This window comes from Cydia fagiglandana, chromosome 4 (assembly GCF_963556715.1).
Source record: "Cydia fagiglandana chromosome 4, ilCydFagi1.1, whole genome shotgun sequence".
Lineage (NCBI taxonomy): Eukaryota > Metazoa > Arthropoda > Insecta > Lepidoptera > Tortricidae > Cydia > Cydia fagiglandana.
In genome coordinates this window covers 5379419-5405743 of record NC_085935.1, presented here as the reverse complement: position 1 = coordinate 5405743, position 26325 = coordinate 5379419, and the positions used below count along the sequence as shown (strand labels likewise).

The 26325-nt window shown below is 40.0% G+C and overlaps 2 protein-coding genes across 2 annotated transcripts in view; both read left to right on the top strand.

Annotated features, from left to right (window-relative positions):
- LOC134663515 (NADH dehydrogenase [ubiquinone] flavoprotein 1, mitochondrial-like) overlaps positions 1–3441 on the top strand; it is a 219710-nt gene extending 216269 nt beyond the window's left edge. The window contains exon 9 of the mRNA XM_063519904.1: positions 3431–3441. The gene's annotated coding sequence lies outside the window, so the exon portion shown is untranslated. The remainder of the gene's footprint in view (positions 1–3430) is intronic.
- The window catches only part of LOC134663544 (uncharacterized), a 216629-nt gene that overhangs the window by 84071 nt on the left and 106233 nt on the right, over positions 1–26325 (top strand). The window lies entirely within an intron of this gene.

The following is a 26325-nucleotide window of genomic DNA, read 5'->3' as shown; positions in this document are numbered from 1 at the left end:
ACCTTCCAACCCAGAGGGGAAACTAGGCCTTATTGGGATCAGTCCGGTTTCCTCACGATGTTTTCCTTCACCGAAAAGCGCCTAGTAAATATCAAATGATATTTCGTACATAAGTTCCGAAAAACTCATTGGTACGAGCCGGGGTTTGAACCCGCGACCTCCGGATTGCAAGTTGCACGCTCTTACTACCGCTAGGCCACCAGCGCTTTTATGTACCAATTCAATATAACAAATAAATAGCTTACTACAATATCTTCTCCAAAGTCGACTAAGCTTCTCCCTTGGATGTTAAGGTAGTGGATAGGGTCTCGGCGGTTGTGCCTTTGGGCTGTGACGCTCACATAATCGTAGTATTTTGGGTTCCAGTAGGTAACATTTGGATGCTCAAAGTCTATGTAGTATGTCTGTAAAAAATATAATAAAAAAGGTTTTTAGGAATCCGTACCAAAGGGTAAAAACGGGACCCTATTACTACACTCTAAAAAATGAAGACCAACTAAGAGCAGTTTTCTCTTCGTTGACGTTAAGTTAATTACAACAATAACGATCTTATATAAATCAAAGAAAGCTGATTACTTAAAACAATAAGTGTATCTGTGATTGAACTAATAAAGTAGGTATGTTATTAATCCTAACAAGTGTATACTTTGCATCTATTATTAACTTGTTGGCATAATTATGTAACGTAGGTTAATTCAATCCTTAACAATTTAATTAAAACAGATAAATATGTTAATAGGTATGAACATTTTAATAGTTTTTTTGATTATTTTGTCTTTATTGATTTACATAAGATTTGCTAGTTGAATCAACTAAACATATAATTTATTTAGAACAACGAAGATAAAACACTCAATTCCATTATGATCAAGTTATTGTATTGATTACGAAACTAATATTCCATTCTACTAAGAATTATTTGTTAAATCGATTTTCTTAATAATTAAATTAAATAATCGGTTAATCCGATCAATCAAGAGATAAGTAGGGGGATCGCCTGTACACCCGCTCTCCGCCCCGCCCGCGCCCCTCTCGTGGCGCGTGCGACCGAGCAGTCAGTCTCTGTAGCACGCAGTTGCGTTAAGCTCATTCAATTACTTATTCCTCTGGAAAAACCTGGTGTGTACAAAGTTGATTGCAGTTTTGGTAGTTCGTACAGTGGGCATACCAAACGCACTATTGCCTGCAGAATTAAAGACCACATCGCTGCGGTCAAGAACAACGACGCTCACAAGTCAGCTATTGCTCAGTGTCACCTTGAGTCGAGTATAAGTCAATGGATCGAGCTGCATAGTCCCAAGGTCATTTCGACAGCACGCCACTATATACCAAGATTGGTAAGAGAAGCCTTAATTCACAAATACAATCGTGAAGATGGGTTTTTAAACTGTCAAATGTGTGGAATCTTGTGATTTGTTTGGCTAAAAAACAACCAGTGACATCCGAATCAAACTCGCGTAGTGACACTGTGAGTGTAGTGTGCTTGGATAGACCAACAAGTGTGAACGTGATTGGACCAACGAGTGTTAACCCCTCGTAAACTTAGACACGGATCCGTGCGCGTGAATTTAAATGCAAAACGTTTACTTTCAAAATGATTAAATGAATAAATAACATCTTATTATAATATTTTTTTGTTTTATTCATTTACCCCCTTTTTATAAAACTCTACGGGCTTGATTTAGTTTAATTATGTTTTATCCCTTTCTTTGTTGTTATATTTTATTTACTACTTATTCGTTTAAATTTTATACATTTTCTTTGTGCTAGTTTTTATACGCGCCGTGCTGAATAAATGCTGGTCCTCGTACTCGCATTATACTCAAGGCATTAGTCTTAAATACTAAGTAGGTAATACAGATTACAGATTTATTTCAGATCTTCTTGAGGATCGGCCTAGGCCGATATGGCTTCACATTTCACAAGCACGCCTCCTCCCGTGTTCGTAAAGCTAAACCGGTCTAAGCCGATCGCCAAAAAGATCTGAAATAAATGTATAATGTATATTTTAGTATTTAAGACTAATTCCTTGAGAATAATAACGAGGACCACCAGCATTATTCAGCACGGCGCGTATAAAAACTAGAGATCTGAAAGAAATGTTTTAGTAAATGCGACAAAGTAAGTCATAGTACAATTGAACAAGAATGGTATTGTACTAAACAAGCTTCATAGTTGAAATGATTAAACAATTAAGATTCAAATTGAACAATATCTTAGTTCAGGCTAATAAGATGCATAAGTCGATGTAATCATGTTCTTAGTTGAACTTATTTAGGTCAAATAGTTAATACAGTAATTCTTCATGTTAAAATTGATTTACATCTTAGTTGAAATGATTAAACAATTAAGATTCAAATTGACCAATATCTTAGTTCAGGCTAATACGCCATAAGTCGGTGTAATCATGTTCTTAGTTGAACTTATTTGGGTCAAATAGTTAATACAGTAATTCTTCATGTTAACATTGATTTACATCTTAGTTAAACTAACTTGTTTGTTTTCATTATCAAGCCCTTAGTTGATCTTACTAGGATCAATTAGTTAGCATAATTATTTTTCGTGTAAATATTGAACAAGATCTCAATTGGTTCAGTTACCTAACAATAGTAATAGCAATCAGAATTACCTTGTTTGATGTGTTTAAGTTCTTGTTAGGCTCGTATGGAATCAAGATGCTTGATTACGGCCATCAAGATATTGATAGGGCCAACCAAATTTTTTTTAGAGTGTAAGACTCCGCTGTCCGTCTGTCCGTCCGTTCGTCTGTCTGTCACCAGGCTGTAACTCGAGAACCGTGATAGCTAGTTTTATATCTAAAACAGAGTTACATTCGATGATGACGGGTAACTTTTTAGGGCCCCCCCCACATCTAGCGTATTTCGAGCGTCGGCGTCTGTCGGCGTCTGGTCAGCGCTATGGAAAATGACGTCGCTGCGCAGTTGCGTCGACGCTGCGTCGACGTTGGGTCGAGCAGCGGCCATAGAATTGTAGACGTCGACGCTCGAAAGACGCCAAATGTGGGGGGAGGGGGGGGGGGCGCTTATACAATCTCCATAAAAAGATGACCCCTTTTCATCGCTCCCGAGTGTATCTTAAATACTGACCAATTCCTTAGCGGCAAGCATTGCGGAGTAAAAGACGACTAGCAGCAACGACCACATCTGTGTTACAATCGCTGTTTGCCAAAACGGACTCGACCAATTATAAACTGGTCACCGGCCACTAACTGGCCACCCTAAACTTAAAATGAACTCTATTCACCTATAATGGCTATGGCTGTTCCCATACAAGAATACTTGCCACGCTGGGAGGGAAGCGCGCAAATTTGCTGTATCCCTAAACCTTACCCAGCTGGTAAATGTTGCGACGCGGATACCGGATGTTACTGACCATACACCCAATTGCCTTGACCTTCTGCTGACAACTGATCCAGACAGGCACTCGGTTTCGGTCTCAGCTCCGCTAGGATCGTCCGATCACTGTCTGGTGAAATCCGTGTCGATCCACTCTCCTCCTGATCTCTGCCCTAGGGGCACGAGGAGAGTATGGCGATACGAGTCAGCGGACTGGGATGAGATGCGGCATTTCTTTGCGTCTTTCCCCTGGCAGCAGGTATGTTTTTCTTCGGGTGACCCCTCGTGTTCTGCTGAGGCTGTTGTGGATGTGATTCGGCAGGGAATCGAATATTTCATTCCGTTCTCCGACCTATCGCTCGATCACAAGACCCGAGCATGGTACAATTCGGACTGTGCTCGAGCCGAGGCTCTTAAGCAGTCTGCATACCAGGCTTGGGTACTAGCCCGCGATACCAAAGCTGGAGCACAGAGGGTTCGCGCGAAGAAAAAAGCCTTTAACTCAGCTGCCAAGTCCTGCAAACGGGTGCTTCGAAAGGCTCGATTCGACCACGTCAGTCGAATAGGGGCCAAACTCGCCTCCTACCCTCCTGGTAGCAAGCGGTTCTGGTCCCTGTCGAAAGCGTTCGAATCCAACTTCTGCCGACCCACATTGCCACCTCTGCAGAAACCTGATGGGACACTGGCCCACTCCGCGACAGAGAAAGCTAACTTGTTTGCTTCTCTGTTTGCGAGCAATTCACGTCTAGATGCAGGCTCAAAACTTCCACCTACGCTACCTCATTGCAGTTCCTCTATGCAGAGAATTGCTATACATCAAAAAGAGGCACGCCGAGCTCTGCTGAATCTTGACGTGAATAAGGCCAGTGGACCAGACGGTATACCTGCACGTGTACTAAAGCAGTGTGCGCCTGAGTTGTCTCCTGTACTGACACGCCTGTACCGCTTCTCTCTCCAAACAAGAACGGTGCCGAAATCCTGGAAGCTTGCAAACGTGCAGCCAGTACCCAAGAAGGGTAGTCGTGCTGATCCCTGCAATTACCGACCAATCGCCATTACCTCCATGCTCTGTAAAGTCATGGAAAGGGTACTTAACGGCAAACTGCTGGCATACCTCGAAGCAAATGATCTGCTCAGTGACCGTCAATATGGCTTTCGCCGAGGTCGGTCTACTGGGGATCTTTTAGCGTATGTCACGCACTGCTGCGGCGAGGCCATCGAGAGGAACGGTGAAGCGCTTGCTGTTTCACTGGACATCTCGAAGGCCTTTGACAGGGTTTGGCACGCAAGTCTCCTTAGCAAGCTTCCTGCTTACGGCATCCCTGCTGATTTTTGTAACTGGCTATCTGATTTCTTGAGTGAACGGTCGATCAGAGTAGTTATTGATGGCTGCTCTTCGGACCTCATGGCCATTGACGCCGGTGTTCCTCAGGGGTCTGTTCTCTCCGCAACCCTTTTCCTGCTCCACATTAACGACATGCTGCAACCCAGCATTGTAGGTTATGCAGATGACAGTACGGTTGTTGAGAGATATTTGGCTAGTGCAAGGGACAGCAGGGAGGATATACGTTCACAGAGAGAGGCCATGGTTGAGCGAATGAACTTGACCCTTAGTCTCGTTTCCCAGTGGGGTGATGACAATCTGGTCACGTTCAATGCCTCCAAAACGCAGGCGTGTTTATTTTCCGCTAAACGGAGTCCATTCGACCTGACTCCTTCTTTCCGGGGTGCATCTGTACCTATTACCGACAGCCTGGAACTCCTCGGCATGGAGCTGAGTTCAGTCCTCGGCTTCGGCAGCTTCATTGAGTCTAAAGCACAAACTGCGGCCAGAAAGCTGGGCGTCCTAAATAAGGTGAAGCGATACTTCACACCTGGACAGCTTCTAACACTTTACAAAGCTCAAGTCCGGTCGTGTATGGAGTATTGCAGCCACCTGTGGGATGGCTCAGCTAAATACCAACTCGCCGCTTTGGACTCAGTGGAGCGCAGAGCCAGGAGGATGATTGGCGACAAGAAGCTAACGGCTAAGCTTCAGACTTTGGCCCATCGGCGGAAAGTCGCCAGCCTGTCGGTATTCTACAGGTTGCACTTCGGGGAGTGTGCCCAAGAGCTACACGAGCTCATTCCACCGTCCCCATTCTACCATCGGACTTTTAGACGCACGGCCGGTTTCCATCCTTACTTGGTAGATATTCCGCCAATTCGCACTAAGCGCTTTGCTTCTACTTTCCTTATGCGCACTGCCAAGGAATGGAATTCCTTGCCGGCGTCTATATTTCCGTGCTCTTATAACCCGGCAACCTTCAAATCAAGAGTGAACAGGCACCTTCTGGGCGAGCTCGCTCCATCGTAGGCCACGTCTACGCCTCGGCTAGTCTGTGGCCATGAGTAAACCCATGCATAATAAAAAAAAAAAAATAAAAAAAAAAAACAGAATTCATTTTAGTATAAAGTTTCAATAACTGGCCAGCCTTCAATAACTAGCCACCTTATACGATAATGAATTCTGTTTGTCGGTGAATAGAATTAATTTTTAGTTTAGTGTGGCCATTTACTGGCGAATTACTCAAGTCTAAATATTATTGACAAGAAAATCAATATTTTAATGTCAAAAATGCTTTTACATATAAGTCCTCTTTTGTTTTTTTATAACACTACAATTCAGTTTGCTTAGAGTCACTACACAGTGTTATAAGCAGTAAACACACCACATACACCACCCGGTTACTAATGTATGATGGCCGCTCAAATTATCTTTATAAAATAAACATTACTTACGGAAGCCGATCCACAATACCGGTTTTAATATTTTATTACTTATAATCAAATTTTGCGCAATGTAAAATCCATTACAAGTAATGTATTTCCGTAAACCTAGCATTTTATCTTCAAATAGTAATATCGTGTAATATAATTATTAATTCGGGTACGGAACCCTAAAAACAAACAATTATTTTGCAGTTAGAGCTTCTAAAAATGTCCCTCGCTGTATTGAGATACATTTTCCGTTTTACCTGATGAAACTGCGGATATGATGGTTGTTCTTGTCTACGTGACAGCGTGATAAAACGGTGGCCGTCACTTTCTATCCCACGGTGTTAAAAAGTGACAGTTATTTTAGTTCGTGGATAAAGATGGATAAAGCTATCCATAATACGCCGACTGGAGAAGATTGTTGACATATTTATTGCCATTAATTGTTAAGGATATTATTTTTGCACATTATTTTTGTACTTACACGGAACCTAATTACCTACATATAATTACCCTTTAAAGTCACATTGACAAACTGCCGTATTCGAACTTCAAGATATTCACAAGAGACGACACGTAGTAGATCCATTCTAGATACGTTATAGTTTAGATATCAACTAGTTCTCTTTTGCAGCGCAATTCGGGCAACCAAAGTCACTTTTACGTTAGATAGAGTAAGATATCTATTAGATGTGAATTGGATCTCTAAGTCATATCCTGTGGAAATCGTTCAAGAGTATCTCCAGAATCGCGCAAATGTCAAATTTGACCGGTTAGATCTTAAACATATCGTTATCGTATCTTGGTGATGTCTAAAAGATATCTATACATATAGATATATAAGTAGATGTCTATTTCAAAATCCGAATCGGGCCCTAAGGCTTGTATTGTGGTAACTAGACAAATGCCCTTACCAGGATTCGAACACGGGACCTCCTGCTTCGTGGGCAGGGTCATCATTATCTCAGCCATAAGACGTCCACTGCTGAACATAGGCCTCCTCCCCCTTGGATCTCCATACCTGCCGGTTGGAAGCGACCCGCATCCAGCGTCTTCCGGCGACCTTAACAAGGTCGTCTGTCCATCTTGTGGGTGGACGTCATGTTAATAGCCTCAACGTATAGGTACCAAGTGTATTGTCCTTTACCCCCTGTTAAGGATGACTCACGCTAGACCGGGCTTGGGCCGGGCCGGGGCGTCCGACTTGTCATTTTCTATGACGGCTGATTGAAGTGATTGGTGATCACGTGGTGCTTTCCACAGAATACGAAGCGCCGGAAGCTCCGACCCAGCCCCGGTTCGATCTAGCGTCAGTCATCTCATGTTGTTATTTCATGTCACCCTCATGAAAAAACCGGGCAAGTGCGAGTCGGACTCGCGCACGAAGAGTTCCGTACCATAATGCAAAAAAGGCAAAAAAAAAACGGTCACCCATCCAAGTACTGACCCCGCCCGACGTTGCTTAACTTCGGTCAAAAATCACGTTTGTTGTATGGGAGCCCCACTTAAATCTTTATTTTATTCTGTTTATAGTATTTGTTGTTATAGCGGCAACAGAAATACATCATCTGTAAAAATTTCAACTGTCTAGCTATCACGGTTCGTGAGATACAGCCTGGTGACAGACAGACAGAGTGGACGGACAGCAGAGTCTTAGTAATAGGGTCCCGTTTTACCCTTTGGGTACGGAACCCTAAAAACCGTTTTGTCCAAATTTACCCCCTGTTACTACTAGTAGGAGAACTACCTTAACCTTATTTTAACGTCCATAAACCCAGAAGTAGCCATTCGGACTCATCAAGCACGTGCAAACGCGGCATAAAAGTGCAAATTGCCGAAACAGTACGTCTTCGGAACCTTAGTAAAACAAAGTTTCAACTCAGAAGAAGGTTAAACTCAGATACGCTCTTGTCGCACCAGAACTAAGATTTGTTAGTGGCGAATACACGGTAACTTTGGTAGTATAGTTTACGAGTTTCGTGTTCTTTTAAGGACTGTTTGTGTAGTTCGTTTCAGATATGGACATTTTACTCGTATCTGAGCACCCAGGTACAGATTACAGATTAGTTCCTCAGGCTCACTTACAGCAATAAGAGCGAGCTTAAGTACCTACAGCGCTACAATAAATAAATATACATAGTAGAATTAAAAGCGAATCACTGTGCTACACCATTTGTCCTGTCATAACAACTATTTTTTGTCAGTTTTTTCGTAAACACGGAGAACTCATCAAAAGCAGTAGGTAGGCGACAAATTTATACACGTCTAAAATTGAATATTTTCTATACTCTGTATCTTTAGGTATTTAAAAAAAATTAAACAAACAATTTGTACATTTTCGGGTAGTTATAACATTTATTGGTTAATCAACCAAATACAAAAGTGCCTGGATCAGTCACTGAACGACCTGACTTTAACCTAAGGACATTATTTTGACCATGTAATGTTTTCATCTACCCTCAACTGAAATAAGGAGCCATTTGAGGGTAGATTTTGTTTAAGATACGAGTACAGACTATAGTGTCTGTTGATGACAAAAAAGAATCTCTAATTTAAGTGGCGTTATAACTAAAATCAATCTCACTCTAACAAAACTTTGGAAGCTTAAAGTTTCAGCGAAATGTCAGATGAAAGGTTTTATCGTATGATTAAAAAAGTTCGGCGCTTTGCAACTGAACAGATCGCTTGTGAAATTCCAAACTTGTCGGTAGATATCGGAAAATTTGGAAATGATGAAACATTCTACCAAACTGAAGTTGCTGAGAGTGCGAGATGTGTGCTTCATTAGAAAGTAAGATGTACTTATTGTGATTAAATAGAGTTAAGAAAAGCCCGAAAATATTTTGATAACATACGCAATGAAAGTGTTATTTATACATCATAATTTCATAGAAGTTTGACGTTTAAAATAACAATTTAACTGCGCGTGCTATCAAAATCGTTGGAGACTTTTCTTAACTCTATTTATTCACAGTACATCTTAGTTTCTGATGGAGGGACAAATGAACGTTTCCAACACCTATCAATTTTCTCCCAAAGAGGCTTTTTCATTTCGTCTAGGTACAGTTACCTGCAATAATATATTACACATTGTAGGCCGCAAAAATATCTGACACGATCTTATTTGTAGAGCCATAAGAGCGTGTCACATATTTTTGCGGCCTTCGAAGAGTAACATATTATTGCAGGTGACAGTGCAACTTTTCAAGTTTTAATTTAGTACATATTCATATAGGAAAGAACCCCGCGACTAAAAATTCAAGTGAGTGAAACCGTTGTCGTATAAACAATTTAATAGGAAAGAACGTGTATACACGAAACACATTCGCCAACTAGTTCGGTCACGCGTCAGTTCACATTCGCGCCTCAATTCATCAGGGATTAAGGGGTCAGGCCGCGGAAGCAGAGTATATGGCGCGGAAACAATGATGACGGGACGTTTGGGTCGGATTAGCCAAACTCTGACCACGTTAACCCTGCACAAACTTGGCAAGTTGGCAGTAAGAACGCATGGTCCTTTAAGTTCCTTGCTTGACGTAGCACTTGGCATGGAAACTTAGCGGGGTTCAGCTCTATATCCAATGTCAAATAAATAAATGTAATCTCACTAATCCTATTTCCATGCCTTTTTTAGACAATTGCGCATTAATTGCTTTCCTATATAGTGCTACGGAGCACCATGGAGCGCCGCGGAGCACGATGGAGAGCCACGGAGCACGACGGATCACCACGGAGCATGATGGAGCACCTCGGAGCATGATGGAGCAGCACGGAGCACGATGGAGAGCCACGGAGCGCCACGGAGCACCACGGAGCACGTCGGAGCACCACGGAGCACCACGGAGCACGTCGGAGCACCACGGAGCACGATGGAGGGCGACGGAGCACGACGGAGCGCCACGGAACACGATGCAGCGCCACGGAGCATGATGGAGCGCCACGGAGCATGATGGAGCGCCACGGAGCACGACGGAGCGCCACGGAGCACGACGGAGCGCCACGGAGCATGATGGAGCGCCACGGAGCACGACGGAGCGGCGTCCGACACGACTTTTCATCGAAAACGCGGTTCTAGCATGAGTCATCCTTGATTGATGTTCCGAAAAACGAGTGTTATTCATGTGGACAGTATAATTAGTTAAGGATTTGGGTACATATCACTGAAACTTTATGCAAAATCCACGCAGAGTTAGCTTGGTACATTCTTAGATAACGAATGAACCAATTTAAAATTGTTTTTATTTTACTTAAATTTACCTAATGCCGGTATACATTAACTCCCTTATTCATGAGGGATTAAAGGTCAGAGACGGTTTAACCAGACTGCGTGTCGATTACATCGCGCATTGTGCGTAACAATGGCTGTCGCAGTTACACTCGTATTTGACTCGGCTGGTTTTTTCTGTAGCGACAAACGTTTTTATTTATTTAAATTTTAAATCAGGCAACAAAGCCCATATTACAAATAGGTACGTATACCTTACAGACTAATATAGGTATATGCATTTTAAGTATAAAACGTTATTTAGGCGACAAAACGGCGTGGCTCCGTTGTGTCTGGTCTTGTGTCGGGTTCGGCAGTTTGCCCCGGAACCTCCGAAACACGACAACCTTCGGCCAGAAGTCGGCCGGGTTAGGTTATCCCGATAAATATGTGCCCTCATTATTTTATTAACCTTATTTCTAGTAGCAGGCAAAATAAAGGTAACAAGTGCGAGTCGGACTCGCGCACGAAGGGTTCCGTACCATAATGCAAAAAAAAAAACAAAAAAAAAGCAAAAAAAACGGTCACCCATCCAAGTACTGACCACTCCCGACGTTGCTTAACTTTGGTCAAAAATCACGTTTGTTGTATGGGAGCCCCATTTAAATCTTTATTTTATTCTGTTTTTAGTATTTGTTGTTATAGCGGCAACAGAAATACATCATCTGTGAAAATTTCAACTGTCTAGCTATCACGGTTCGTGAGATACAGCCTGGTGACAGACAGACGGACGGACGGACGGACAGCGAAGTCTTAGTAATAGGGTCCCGTTTTACCCTTTGGGTACGGAACCCTAAAAATGAGGTCATAATATATATGTGCGCTCATTTATATTTGCGACTTTGAATTACTTACACAAGGCCGAGCTATAAGTCGGTTAAGCTTTGTGGTTGTTTGCCTCTCAGAGTATTAAAATTGGATACCTACGTGGAAAATTTATGAAATATATCCCATAGTACTCGTACTTACTACGAGGAAATGTGCATAGTTTTCCAGCATAATTTATCAAGCTGCCAGCTGGTGATTGCGCTGCATGCCTACATACCGACTGCAACTTAATCGGGTCACGTGACGTCAGAGGCGTGTTCACTAAATTGAACCTTATTGTAATGAAATAAGGCGAAAAATTTATACACATTGTACGTAAACTTGGACTGTATACACATTTTAAACAGTCAGGTACAGTTAAAAGAGTTTATGACTTATTTTAAGCTTTAACCTCACGTTAGCCATCGTACGGTCAGCTACAAAAGTAACAAAGCGGGTATTTGAATAAAGCTGTGGTAATTTCTACACGTAGTTTTGCTGGTATATAATTGTACGTAAATAAACATGAAACTCTAGAGTAGTCTAGAGGGATACGTTATTCATAAACGCGATACTGACCTGAATTAGCTATGAATCGTATGTCTTTATCTGTAATTTGGACTTATGTATTTGTTAGAAAGGGATAAAACATAATTTAACAAAATCAGACCCGTAAAGTTTTATGAATAAGGGCCACCCCACATCTGGCGTCATTCGAGCGTCGGCGTCTACAATTCTATGGCCGCTGCTCGACGCAACGTCGACGCAACTGCGCAGCGACGTCATTTTCCATAGCGCTGAGTGGCGCTGACCAGACGCCGACGCTCGAGGGACGCTAGATGTGGGGTGGCCCTTATTCATAAAACTTTACGGGTCTGATTTTGTTAAATTATGTTTTATCCCTTTCTAACAAGCCCTCTGGGTAGTTCTGAGCAAGCTCGGATGTACGGAGAAGTTTATAAGACTAGTTAGACTCCTGCATGACGACATGGAGTGCTGCGTGGCTATCGACGATGAACAATCGGACTTCTTCCCCGTTACGTGCGGGGTGAAGCAAGGTTGCGTCCTAGCACCCACTCTGTTCGCTTTGTATTTTTCAGTTGTAGTCCGAGAAGTCTTATCGACATGCTCCGAAGGTGTTCGCGTCCGCTACCGCACTGACGGCAACATTTTTAACCTGGCCAGATTCAAAGCACGCACAAAAGTCTCATACGCAGTGATCACAGAGATCATGTATGCAGACGACTTGTGTTTTGTGACTGAGTCCCCGGAAGGCATGCAACAGCTGATGTCCAGTTTCGACGAGCCTTGCCGCAGATTTGGGCTCAAGATCAGTGTCAAAAAGACTGAAGTGATGTCTCTGGACGTCCTCAGTCAACAGACACTGATCGTTAGACTCGGCGAGGACCAGCTGAAGCAGGTTGACAAGTTCCGATACCTGGGGAGCACGATAACCTCCAAGTGCGATCTTGATGCTGAAGTTAACAGCAGAATCGGGGCTGCGGCTGCAGCTTTTGGTAGGCTAGATCACAAGGTCCTCAGCTCACACGATTTGAAATTGGCCACTAAGATCTCCGTGTACATGGCGGTCGTGTTGCCTAACCTCCTTTACTCCGCTGAAACGTGGACCGTTTATCGCCGCCATATCCGCATGCTGGATCGATTCCACCTCAGATGCCTACGTAAGATACTGAAGATCCGATGGTCCGATCGTGTTCGGAACACCGAAGTGCTGCGTAGAGCAAATGTGGGTGGAATCGAGGTATACCTCATGCGACGTCAGCTTCGGTGGTGCGGTCACGTTTCGCGGATGAACGACCAGCGTGTGGCTAAGCACATCTTTTATTCTGAGCTTGAGGAGGGCAAGCGGAAACAGGGCGGCCAATTCCTCAGGTACAAAGATGTGCTTAAGCGTCACATGAAGAAGTGTGGCGTAGAGCCCTCGCGATGGGAGCAGCAGGCAGCCATGCGTACGGAATGGCGGGCTGCAATAAATACCAAGATAACAGATTTTGAATCTCGGCGGCGCTTAGAGCTTGACGCCAAGCGTGATAGAATAAAAGCCAGACAACCTGCGGCAATACCCTATAACTATGTTAACGGTGTGCTCACATGCCCGCAATGTTCGCGAACTTTTACTAACAAGATCGGCTACATCAGCCACTTGCGAGCACACCAGCGACAGCAAAGGAGTTGACAGCAGTCGCCGTGGCCGAAGTCGGCCGTGGAGTTATTATTCGCTGAGCGTACCAAATGGCGGTAAATAATTGAATACTGTGTCAGTAGGGCTAATATGGTCGGCTCTTTATCATTTATCGCCCTGCCTGTCACGTTCTAACAAATACATAAGTGCGAAAGTGACACATGGCGTGACAGATGATAAAAATGAGGCCATTATACTGCTTCCGCAGCGGTAAAGAGCCGACCATATTAGCCCTACTGCAAGCCTATTATGTTTCGCTTTATATCCACGTGATAAAACAACTGTCACTTTTTAACCCTGCGGGATAGAAAGAGACTGCCACTGTTTTATCACGCTGTCACGTAGACAAATACGACCATCATATCTGTACTGGATATTAAAAGTTGTTACTATGTAGCGGATCCGTTTCTGACGTTACTTTTTATGTCATGTTTGCCCGGATCAAACCCTGACCTTGTTTGTTAGTCCCCGGTTTATCCTGGAATTCTTGGAATTGTGCCAACCCGTTTGTGATGAACCTAAAATTCTAATTGATATACCTAGGTTATATCGTTTTGATGCTGGTTTCTCAATGAATTAATAAGTATGTGGTAGATACATACTTATATTTAAAATTAGTCTGTCAGGTGAAAGGTTGTATTAACTTACTAAGTATAAAACTATAACTGATTCCTTAAACAGCTTTTCAGAAAACCTAAGTCACATTAAGTAAATAGGTACCACTACTACTACAATTCACGCCTTACGCGATCCAATTAATTAAGTCAAAGAGTTAGGAATATGGCAGTCATTTGTTTAATAGACTCTTGTATTTGTGTTTATTGTAAGGTAAGTACTTAATAGGTTGACACACACAGACAGTCCACCAACAGAAGAAAGAGCGAAAAACCAATCACTATTCCAGTATTTGTTCAGGCACTGAAAGAGAGAATTCCACTGCTCGCTTATTTTCCTTAAAAAGACCGTATAAAGCTCGCTCCTTCTCCGAATTCTGAACCTTACATAGATGTTTGAAGGCTTCTATTTCAACTTTGATATTGGTTAAGATACGAGTTTCAGAAAGCGACGTGATCGTGGTAATCTGAGGCGGCTCGATATCAATGCCTCAATTTAGCGATATTAAAAGAAGGGAGACAAATATATACCTACTTGTAAGAATACTGAGCGAGATAAATCGCGATATTGATTAGTCGACATTAGGGGTAAAATTGTGGAACGATTGTTATATTTAATACCTACTGATATTACTCAATTAACAAACGTGTAGGCTGTCGGGCCGTTACACAATAACAAATAAAGAAACACAGAATATATATAAAACAGCAAGCTATTTACACATTTTCAAACGATGTGAAAACTAAACATTTGTCGCTGACGCAAAGAAAACTATCAACATATAAACAAAAGACGCGCGCTGGCAGTGGCATCCGTATCATGGCTCCTCTACACGATGGGCCAGCGCCGGCCACTCCAAGGGACGCAGCCATGCGGTAGAATGAGATAGCAATATCACGTGCTCCCTCTAACGCATAAATGCGTCCCTTGGAGTGGGGGTGTTAGCCCATCTGTAGAGGAGCCATCAGGTTGCCAGTGTTGCCACGGTTTCTGTGAGCTGCCAGCACGCGCGCAGCACAAAGGTTGGTAAGTTCCGTCGCCTACAACATGTTTGTAACTTTTCAAAAATAAAAAACCGGGCAAGTGCGAGTCGGACTTGCGCACGAAGGGTTCCGTACCATAATGCAAAAAAAAAAAAAAAACGGTCACCCATCCAAGTACTGACCCCTCCCGACGTTGCTTAACTTTGGTCAAAAATCACGTTTGTTGTATGGGAGCCCCATTTAAATCTTTATTTTATTCTGTTTTTAGTATTTGTTGTTATAGCGGCAACAGAAATACATCATCTGTGAAAATTTCAACTGGTGACAGACGGACGGACGGACGGACGGACGGACAGCGAAGTCTTAGTAATAGGGTCCCGTTTTACCCTTTGGGTACGGAACCCTAAAAAGCACGTCCCTCGTGTACTAGAAAATGGCCTCGTTGCTGTTAGTGTCTCAAGTGTCGCTGTGTCGCCAGACGGACATAAAAAATATACTTTTTTACTGAGAATAAAATATCTAGACACTAAACTCGGCTTCTGTCGTAAAACTAAGCAATATTTACATGTAGGTATAAACGACGCTGAGTGATAGAATATAAAAAAACCTCGCTTTGTATCTATATGACAAAGCTTCTTTATCTAGTAGAAAATATTTTGAATGGTATTCAAGTCAAGACTAAGGCCTCTTATACAGTGTGAAAAGATAAGTGGGGCCCTGGAGGGAAACTACCTTAAATCCTTAAGATGGCTCATTTTACTTAAAGGAGACATTCCTTTATTTTTAAAAAGAAACAAAACTGCATTCAAAGTATTTTTCTTTTTTTTCTTCAATTTGGCTTGTCTAAAAAAATCTTGAGTACTAAATATTAGATTTTATGGATATTTTATACGACAGACGTGTGTAAGACCTAATGTTTCTTGGAGAAATGTTATCATAAACATTAACTGTATCGACTAGTAGAATAAAATTGCGAGTGTTTATTTTTGGGAATTTTTAGTCGGTTCGAGTCCCGGGCGAGGCAAGCGAGTTGTAGAAAATCTTGGAATGCAATATTGATTCTTTTTAAAAATAAAGGAAAGTCTCCTTTAAGTAAAATGAGCCAGCTTAAGTATTTAAGGTAGTTTCCCTCCAGGGCCCGACTTATCTTTCCACACTGTATAAGTAAGTACATATATGTACCTATCATTTTTATATTGTTGTATCTCCATTTTAGATTTCACGGGTCTATTAATCCCGGTCTTTAGGCTTGCGTGGAGTTATAGATCCAACACGTAGAGTCCCTTTGGAGAGCTTTAATGTCATGTAAAAGGGGCTATTTAAAATTGGCTTTTTGCGTCCAGGAAACTTCTGCAAATTATAAACTTCTCAGCTTGTCTACTCAAGTACTCATAAATCCAAGTCCTTTCTGCTACGGTGTCAGTTTCAGTAATTAACTCAAGGAAATAAATTAATTGCATAGTCTTTCAATTGGCTACAAACAATTATCAACTTTATTCAAAGGTACATAGAACATTGTATTTGCTGCATGATGTTATGCAACACGTAATTATTCAGCAAAGTTGTCTAGTTAGTGCACACGTGCATCACCGGACTTTATGTAATGTGTTCAGGAAATTTAGTTTTAGAACTCTGAATAAATAAATCTATCTTGTTTATTTTAGTTATAATAGTTAGTTACAAACAGGTAGGGGAGACCGAGGTGAGTTGTGACAGAGGAGAGTTGTGACATTGTCGATTTTTTGGAATCTAGTAGGTAAGTGTTAGTGATCTCGCAACAGTGTGCGTTTGTTAGCTCGCAATTTGAACTAACAAACGCGCGCTATTGCGACCTAGTTTTTACGTTTTTAGTTAATAGATTCCAAAAAATCGACAATGTCACAACTCTCCTCTGTCACAACTCACCTCGGTCTCCCCTACCTAATGAAAGTATGTAGTTAAATTGTGCAACTGTATTTTGTTATATTTGTGCCGAAACTGTGTTTTCGGTAGTGTCGGACCATATTTCGGTTTCGTATTTCTGCATAAAAATCATGTTTCGGCCGAAGATTCGGTTTCGGCCAATAAACTGCCGAACCTTTCGGGTGCACTGAAACTGTATTTTCGGTAGTGCCGGACCGAAGTTTCGGTTTCGGCAGGTTTTGGCATAAAAATCCGGTTTCGGTCGTACACTAGTAAACTTCGCTACTCTATTTAGGTACCTACTCTTATCCCAGAGTGAATTCGTTAGCCGTATACAGTATGAGTAGTGGCAAATGGGTCGAGTGCTTGAATGGCCTGCTTCCAGTTCCGAAAATAAACTGAGAACTGTTAAAATTTTACTTTTTTAGCTGTTTTACAAGTTTAAGGTGCAGGAGTTCAGCCCGCATAGTTTTTGAAAAATAGTAGCACTTTTTTAGATCATACCTATACTTCGTTTTTTTTAGCATTAGAAATCAGGTAAACAATCTTGATGTGTCTTTTAATTAAAAAACACATTTTAAAAATAAGTTTTGGCAAATATATAACAATTATGAATCTAATACGATCATTTATATGCTTCTGCTTTCATAAGTAATAGTTATTGATTTTTAAAAAGCGTTTTTCAATTAAAAGACGTGCCAAGATCGCTTACCTTCTTTCAAGTTCTTTCTAATGCTAAAAAAGAAGAACTATAATACAGTTGCTAAAAATATGAATAACAATCTTGAGATCTTTCTTTAGTAACTTTATCGATTCGAAATCTGATTAAACAACTTTCGCTCGGTAGAAAAAAAAACATTAACATATATAGGTATAAAACTTATCTTATAAATGTATGACTATTTAGCACGAAAGCTGAACATCATGGAAATTTGTTATGAAAATACGTAATTTTATTTTTGTTCGAACTCATCGATTACTTTTTTTTGTTAGCTAACTAAAAATAATATTCATGTGCATATATGTTTATTTTTTATATCAAATTCTATAAAGTTATGTACTCACTGAGTATAATTGCATGAATTCTATAGTAATTTAAATTGTATTAATTACTCGTAATGCATGTTAATTATAAGATGTAATAATGTTTTGAAAAGATGTGTCCCGCCGAGTTTGTTGCCGGTCCCATATTGGGATACCCTCCTCCAATTGAGGGGGGATTTAAATCTTCTCGGGGCAGAGGTGTACGGTTGGAGCCGGTAAAGGTTTATTTGACGTTCATAAGCGCATTGTAATATGCCTACTTGAATAAACTATTTTTTATCTTTATCTTATCTTTTAACATTTATAACTAACCCCAAATGCCAAAAAAGCTGATAATGCTTGATACCCTCATTCAAAACGACGTTTAAACATTATTCGCCCTTAAAAGCTCTTTATAACTGCAATTTGTTGGTCTATTTGTCAAAACATGCTTCAACGCACATACACAACAATCAATAATGCACTTTATTTCAAAGCCATAAGCCGCAAAATTGTTTACATGTTTACATGCATACGTAATAGTACTTTTCTAAAGGGCGTATGTTACTGGGAATTTAGTGTCAGTTAGGTCCTTTTTGAAAATAGCTTAGCAATACACCGCAATTTGCCGATAATCGTGGCGTATCGAACTTGCTTCCTCGGGGGAAATTACTACTGTTATTATTTTGTCAAACTCGTATCTTACCCAAGTGTGTTATTGCAAAAGTAATCTTATTATCAACGTAGTAAAGTTCTAGTTACGAGCATAGGTATTAATGTTGTGAATCTTATCCTATCTAAGTTTCTAGGTTGCTATTATTTTTTAGCCGATACTACTTACATTTTTGCCGTTAAAATGTTTTCGTGGAACAAATTTTGGATTTACCGTACGTATTTTGGCACGTGTTACTTTTTTGTGTGTTGAATCATAAAAAAAACTTTTACCCAAGGGACTAAAGTTAATCAAAAAAAGGGAAAAACTTAGGGGATTATACCTACACGTATTGTAAATTGTAAACGTAGCTAAAGTTTAGCAAGCGATACAGAAAAGTTTTTCACGATTGTTGCAAATACAAAATGTTTTAAAAGTCCCTAAATAGCAGAAAATTATAATATCGTAGTTTTGTATTTTAATTTGTAGTAAAATTTGTTAACCCAAGTGACTCAAAACCCGCACAAAGCAACGATATTACTATTTTTGAAACCACTCGCTACGCCATGGTTAATTTTTTTGAATTTTTCGCTTGCTTCTCTTTTAGTTAATCACAAGTGGCAAACAACAACTTTTGTCGTGTATAAATTCATATCATAAATTAGTGAAAGTCTTTGCATTCGTAATTGTTTTTTGTTTGACCAACTAAATAAACAGGTCAATATGTTCCTGTTTTAAATTTATCGCAGCGTGAATAACTATAAACGACACTTTGTCGGCCACATTCTCGTCACGGATCACTTTCTCTGGCCCTACAGAGCCCTACGGGTCCCTACTGCTCTAATTACTAAAGGTCATAAGCGCCATCTTTATCTAAATTACATATCATCAATGAACGTCATCCACATTGAGAAATTCGCCCTTATTTTAGTCCGTATTTTGTTTTGACACGATAAAATCAACATTTCCAACATTCAACTATTCCTCAACAAAAATAAAAATTTAACCGAACATTCTCTTCTCACAATTCAAAAGTGTACACCTCGACATGGGCAGAATTCACCTTGCTAAAATTATAACGATCTGATGCTGCTGTATAAGCTTTTGTAAAACTTTTCGAAAATTTCACTCGATAACCTTTAAAAAAAATCGTTCGAGCGCCAAAAACTAACGGGTGCATAGATTTACTTTTAACCCTTGGTTAAATTTTTGAGTCTAGTGTCCTTAAGCCCTTTCTGAATTAAGCATGTCAGTACAGGTGTGGGGTCCGTTTCCGGAAGCCGCCATGTTTGTTAAACGCCAGTTCCGGCGCACGCGCCGACGGTAGGTGTCCGGAATGACTGACACTATGGCTGACGATAGGGCGGTAATTAATGACTGACGAGCTATAGTGGCGATAAATGACATGCGTTAATGGGCTAAGCGCTGTACAATGAATTGTTGATGATTGGAAAGTATTGTAATGGCTAAAGCTCGTTACAGACGGGGCGATAATAATATCGGCATACATATACACGCCAACGATACCAAAATATACATCGCCCTCTGTCTAGCACCTACATTGTGAGAGAGACGAAATATACCGAGCGATATATCGCGAGGCATGTTAACGGCTCGATTCGGAAAATGAATTAGATTTCTACTAGACTTCAACAAGTTACGATATGCATAATTCAAAGATATTTGTAAGATAGATATGTCAAATTTGAAGTTTCCTCGATTCTGGAGGTCCTCTTGAACGATTTCGACAAGTTATGACTTAGATATCCAATTCACATCTAGTCGATATCTAATGTAGATCTAGTTGATCTCTAAATCGTCTCTAGATCTTGTGATTATCTCGAAATCCGAATAGGCCTGTCATCAGGCATCTGCAGATGCCTTGCGATAAGATATCGTAAGATACCAAAATATATATTACAGCTTCGTGTGTAGACTCTGTCAAATGTACAAAAAACGTCTAGAAAATATATCGTAATGTATCGTAAAGGTGTCGTATAGTACGTAAAAGATATCGGCAGATGCCGTATCTTACGGTCTCTGCCGATATATAATCGCTCCGTCTGTGATGGGCTTAAGGCGGTAGTAAGACTAAAAGATTGCGTTTACTCGTCAAACCATGTCATTGAGTAGCTGAAGACGTTTTCAAATCGTTCCAGCCGGGCTAGCACATGATTTGCGCGACAGTATCTCGAGGCGAGATAAACTACGTGTATCATGCATATAAATATTTCTATTGACTCAATAGTTGACGTTGACGTGTTAACCGTTTATTGTACAAAATAAACACAAACATGATATATATGTCAATAAGCGGTAAAGAGGTGAACTTCCCTTTTACTGATTACTCGCAAGTCCCGATCCCAAATCAGACCAGATCAGCGATTAATAAGTACATATTTAGAAGGTACCTACCGGAAATTCGCAGGGAACTTTTACATTATGGCGGTATGAAATCATACATAACCCCCTAATTTGCACAGCTTTGTAATCCTCCACTTTTGCCAGCACTTGACACATTTGCAGGCTCATTAAACGAATTCTCTCTTTGACGCAAAGCCTGCATTAGCTGAGCCCTGAGTCTTATGTTTGCAGAAACGTTGGGAACTTGGTTGTGAATTAAGACAGTGTAAGCCGTGAGATCTCTCGTAAATCACAGAATTTGGAGCATTGTTTCCATTTGTTTATACAAAACTTACAGACGATATATGTATGTATCTATCTAGCCAAACTTTGGAAAAAATAAAAAGGTCATAACTTTTAGAGCGGTCACAATATTTTTGAGTAAGTACCTCAAAGAGCTGCAATTATAACTGCAAAGAACCGTACCTATCCTGGGCTGACCCGATAAAGAGAAGTTTTCAACCTCTCTGATGCCTGGGGTCTGCACGACGGATCGGACGGAAGTTCCGCGGATCCGGATCCAGATGCGGATAATTTCATGCATTTCGGATCCGGATTGCAGACCCTACTGACACCGCTTGGTGATAATTGATTGATAAATCACAGACGCTTTATCTTATGTTTAGCTATTTTCAAAAGAGTTAATTATCTATATTGCGCTGAACTTTTTTAATCAGATTTATCACGTTTGCATTTAGATAAACCTAATTCGACTGGCGTTTTATAAGTTTTCGTCTATCGGTAACACGTTACAGTTGTGCCTATGCTTCGGCAGAGGGAAAATAGTACGAATTCCGTCTGCCTTCCCGGTGTTACTCGAAGGAATATTTACGATAAATTATTTGTAAAATATGTAAAGACAACGGCCCATTTGTCTTAAAATATACATGTTATTACACTTTAAAGAAGACGGATAGGCTGAAAAGGGTTCATTTGAGCGAGGATTTACGTCAGACTATAAATCAAGTAGGTACACAAACGGCCCATCGATGCGACTAACTACTTGAAATACGAGCTTGCTCCTTCGCCGAAATGGTGATATACTGAAATTACGTCATTAATATATGAAAGATACTTATGGGAGATAGAAGGATGATTTGTAAGTGTTTAATGATGAGTTATTAACACCGAATAGGTAAACTGAATAGGTAGGTACATAAAACAGTCACGTCATGTAGATAACTAGGTACCAACGGACAACGGACAGTCACACAGCGTAAAACTATTATAGGACCTTGAAATTAAAAAAAAATCGTATGCAGTAGAATAACTAAAAAATAATGTTCGGAAATTCAACTCGGGGTGAAAATGGGGTTGATAAATTTTAGTAACAAGGCTCATTCGAACATGCACAAATGACAGCTACTTCTGATATGATTCCAATAGTAGTACCTACCTGGTCTACTCACATTCAACCTATATTAGGTCTGATGTTAGGCGCACGTTCGAATTAGCCTGTTCTAAATATACGGACAACGTTACGGGAGAACAGAGTTAGGCAGGAATCTTTATGGAATAAAATTATTCTGATAAACCTAACCCCATCGAAGAAAGAAAACTATTAGTATTCAATTTGTTCCTTTACAGCATACATGATTGGTTTTGGTACCCATTATAATTATTTATTTAAGCAAGGATTATTGCAAGCAATTAACAATAAACTAAACAAGTCCTATTTATTTTTACAACCGTTAAATGGTAACATTATAAATATTACCAATTTCCCTATCCAATAGACCACGCTATTGAATAATGTAGTAGTGCCTATTCAGACTCGGGGCGTTTGCCAGGTGTTGGGTTTGGGGTGGCTGGTGATCTTATCTATAAATTGATTATATACTACTTTCAATAAAAATGTGATTAGTAACATTCAATTTAAATAAGTAGTCGTGATACTCGTGATAACTCAGCGTGTGACCGTTACCTATATTGTTATTTTTTTACTTTATTTTGCGATACAAAAAATCTTACAATATTTCGGTGTGATCAAAATTAAAAATAACAAGAAACCTTAATATTAATTTCATCAGTAGATATGCAAGTTGACCACTTGACAAAATGCCTAATCAATAAACTACTAGGTACCTTCAACCGGGGTGGATAGGGATGGCTGGGGTGAATAGGGACAAAACTTAAAATGGGATTTACCTGACAATTTCTTAAAAAATATCCACACAAATTATACCTATCATACGAATGAAAATAATAGTAAATTTCGTATGCTACAATTTATGTCGGTATTTTTTAAGAAATTGTCAGGTAAATCACATTTCAAGTTTTGTCCCTATTCACCCCAGCCATACCTGTTCACCCCGGTTGAAGGTACTAATAGTACCTACTAATACAGTAAGTACCTAAATTCAGTATGGAAAGGCCAAACCTTCTTCTGTTTTATTTCTGTTATTAATTATTATTAATATTCTTCAAATCACTTTTAAATTATCAGGAACCACCATCAACTACTGCTTACTTCGAAACACTTCTTCTTCCGCGCGTTATCCCGGCATTTCGCCACGGCTCATGAGAACCTGGGGTCCGCTTGACAACTAATCCCATGATTTGACGTAGGCACTAGTTTTTACGAAAGCGACTGCCATCTGACCTTCCAACCCAGAGGGTAAACTAGGCCTTATTGGGATTAGTCCGGTTTCCTCACGATGTTTTCCTTCACCGATGTTTCCTTCCACTGCTTACTTCGAAACACAAGCAATTAAAATAAAAGCAAAGTCATCCATCCACTTTGTAAATATTTTATTACAAGTACAACACGGAAATAGGGTAAATATTAATTAATTTGAATAAAACTTGATAAAAATCTTGACGATTAAAGATGTTCAGTGTTGATATAAAATCAACATCTACTTATTACGTTTTGACTTCGAAGTAAAATTCTGGTGTAATGGCTCCTCTACACGATGGGCCAACGCCGGCCACTCCAAGGGACGCATTTATGCGTTAAGTAGAGGGAGCAAGTGATATTGCTATCTCATTCTACAGCATGGCTGCGTCCCTTGGAGTGGCCGGCGTTGGCCCATCGTGTAGAGGAGCCATTAACCGCGACATCCAAATCTCTAAAGGAGGAGGTTATCAATTCGGTTGTAGGTATGTTGTTTTTGTTACTCCATATCTCCGTCATTACGGGACCGATTTTGAAAATTCTTTTTTTTTGATTGTATGTATATGCATACAGCACCGCGTGTCGTAATGTAGCATCTTATGTACTACGTTAGATAAGCACATTACGTAACTACATAGGGCCATATGTACCTACTGTAAAACGTTGTACGATACCCTTGCAAATAGGTATTAATTCGCAACCCCTTCGGTCGTGTTTTAAAATTCTCCACTCGTTGCGAATTTCCTATTTTTCGCACTTGTATCGTAACTAACTATTATTAAACTCATTCATTTGTTTACTGTGTTCTCGTGCATCTAATTTACTCTTAATTGCTCAAAGGTTGACTGGAAGAGATCCTTTATTTATAGGGATAAGTTCGCCTTTTGTACATTTTTTTTTCAATGTATATTAACCTGTCTGTCTTAAAGTGTTTACATACATACATATGTTATGTACATAATTTCGTAGGTTGATTCGTAGGCTACAAACCTATATCCAGTAGGTATGTAATTGTCAAAAGCTCTCCCTAAAATAATGGGTGTTGAGCGGGGAACGGAGAGCGGAAACCGGCGGTAGCTGGAAATTACCTGATGCTATCTCTGTAATTTGTCCCGAAATGACAGAGACGAGTAGATTTGATAATAACTGTCAATTTTCTACTTCATAATGACTTGTTCGACAGCTAGAGTTATATGTATACAAAAGCGTTAAAGTAGTGCAAAGTAGCCCAGCCGTAGAATGCTTTGGAAAAGTACCTAAATAGCGCTGATTGATCCCGGCATAAATTAGATATAGATCCTGGGCACTAGAGTGGATGATGCCACGCATACGACAACAAACGATGTAGTGACATGGAATTTTTGAAGGTAGGTATTCTTTTTTGGTCCGACAGCAAGTTGAACATGGTGAAAATTAAGTTGCGAGATGGTGCTTTCTTCAAGGGTTTTTTTAGCTTACCTAATGTCATGGGTTTAACCCTTTACCGCATGCAATGCCATATATGTCAGATATGATATTCCACTCTAGTCACTCTAGTGATAGCGATTAAAGTTTAAATTTAAACAATTTTTTTTATTCATGAAGTAAGTCACATTGACTCATTCATTCTATACTGTTTTTGCGATAAGTATTCTGTTTATGTAATCAGAATTACTAATCATTTACCTCAACTTTTCCGCCGATACCTATATAATATATATGGTTGTCAAGCGCTGCCGTTTTAAGTTTTATTCACATCATCTATAAAAATTAAAACGAACGCGCCTTTTAATAATCTTTATTATTTACTTGTCTCTGGTACTGTGCTAGGGTTGTCCCAGTAAACAAAACAATACTGTCTCAGTAATTTATGGTAGGGCTGTCAGTAATGATAACATAATTATTGTTTCGGGCGAAAGGTAATTATTTTGTCTGCAGATTATGATAATCAAACGCCCAGTTACGCTTCGGTCACAACTTTTATTTATGGATTTAGCAGCTTTTCAAAAACTTTTTCATTAGGTTGAGAGGTAGCCTTAAATTTTCATTTCATGCGCATTACTCGTGCGATCTGTGAAATTGTCTGAATTACGGACGAGCGTGCTCTGAATTTCAGAAGGTGAAGAAAATCATTTTAATATAGGTAGTACTCTATGATAATTGTTTAATGTAAAATTTAATTTGCTATATAATTTTCATCTTGCATAAGGTTAAACCCGTAACACGTTACGGGTATTGCAAGATTTTTTTTTTCGTAAGTTTGGCAACCAGTGCCTATCTATCATTTTGAGCATTTTATTATTTTCCCTAGGAGTGCTTTTTCGATTCGCTTTTTAAATATTTTAATATCACCTACTCTTGAAAATGTTACGAAGTAATTTTTTGATATCCTGGTTTAAAAAAAATGCTAAGCCAATAGTTAATAGGGACTGTTATAAGAAAAATTAAAAGAGTAGCCTTTCCAAATAAACAACATTCTGCTGTTAGTGCCTTTTCATATAAGTACAGTGTTACTCAAAAAAAGTATGAAAATCTTTTGTGAACGAAATAGCATCACCAACTTTCGCATCAAAAGTAGGTAACCCGAATCGTTTTACTAAGCTTTAGCCATTAATTCTACAATTATACTCAAATATCACCAAACGGCAGGTGCCAAGGATGTCAGACAAGGTTATCAAAGGAAAGTTGAGCCTTAATAAAGCTAAAGTAGAACATTAGCTGCAAAAGTTAAGGCGCCGTGCTTTGGGAGTCACGCGACTGTGAA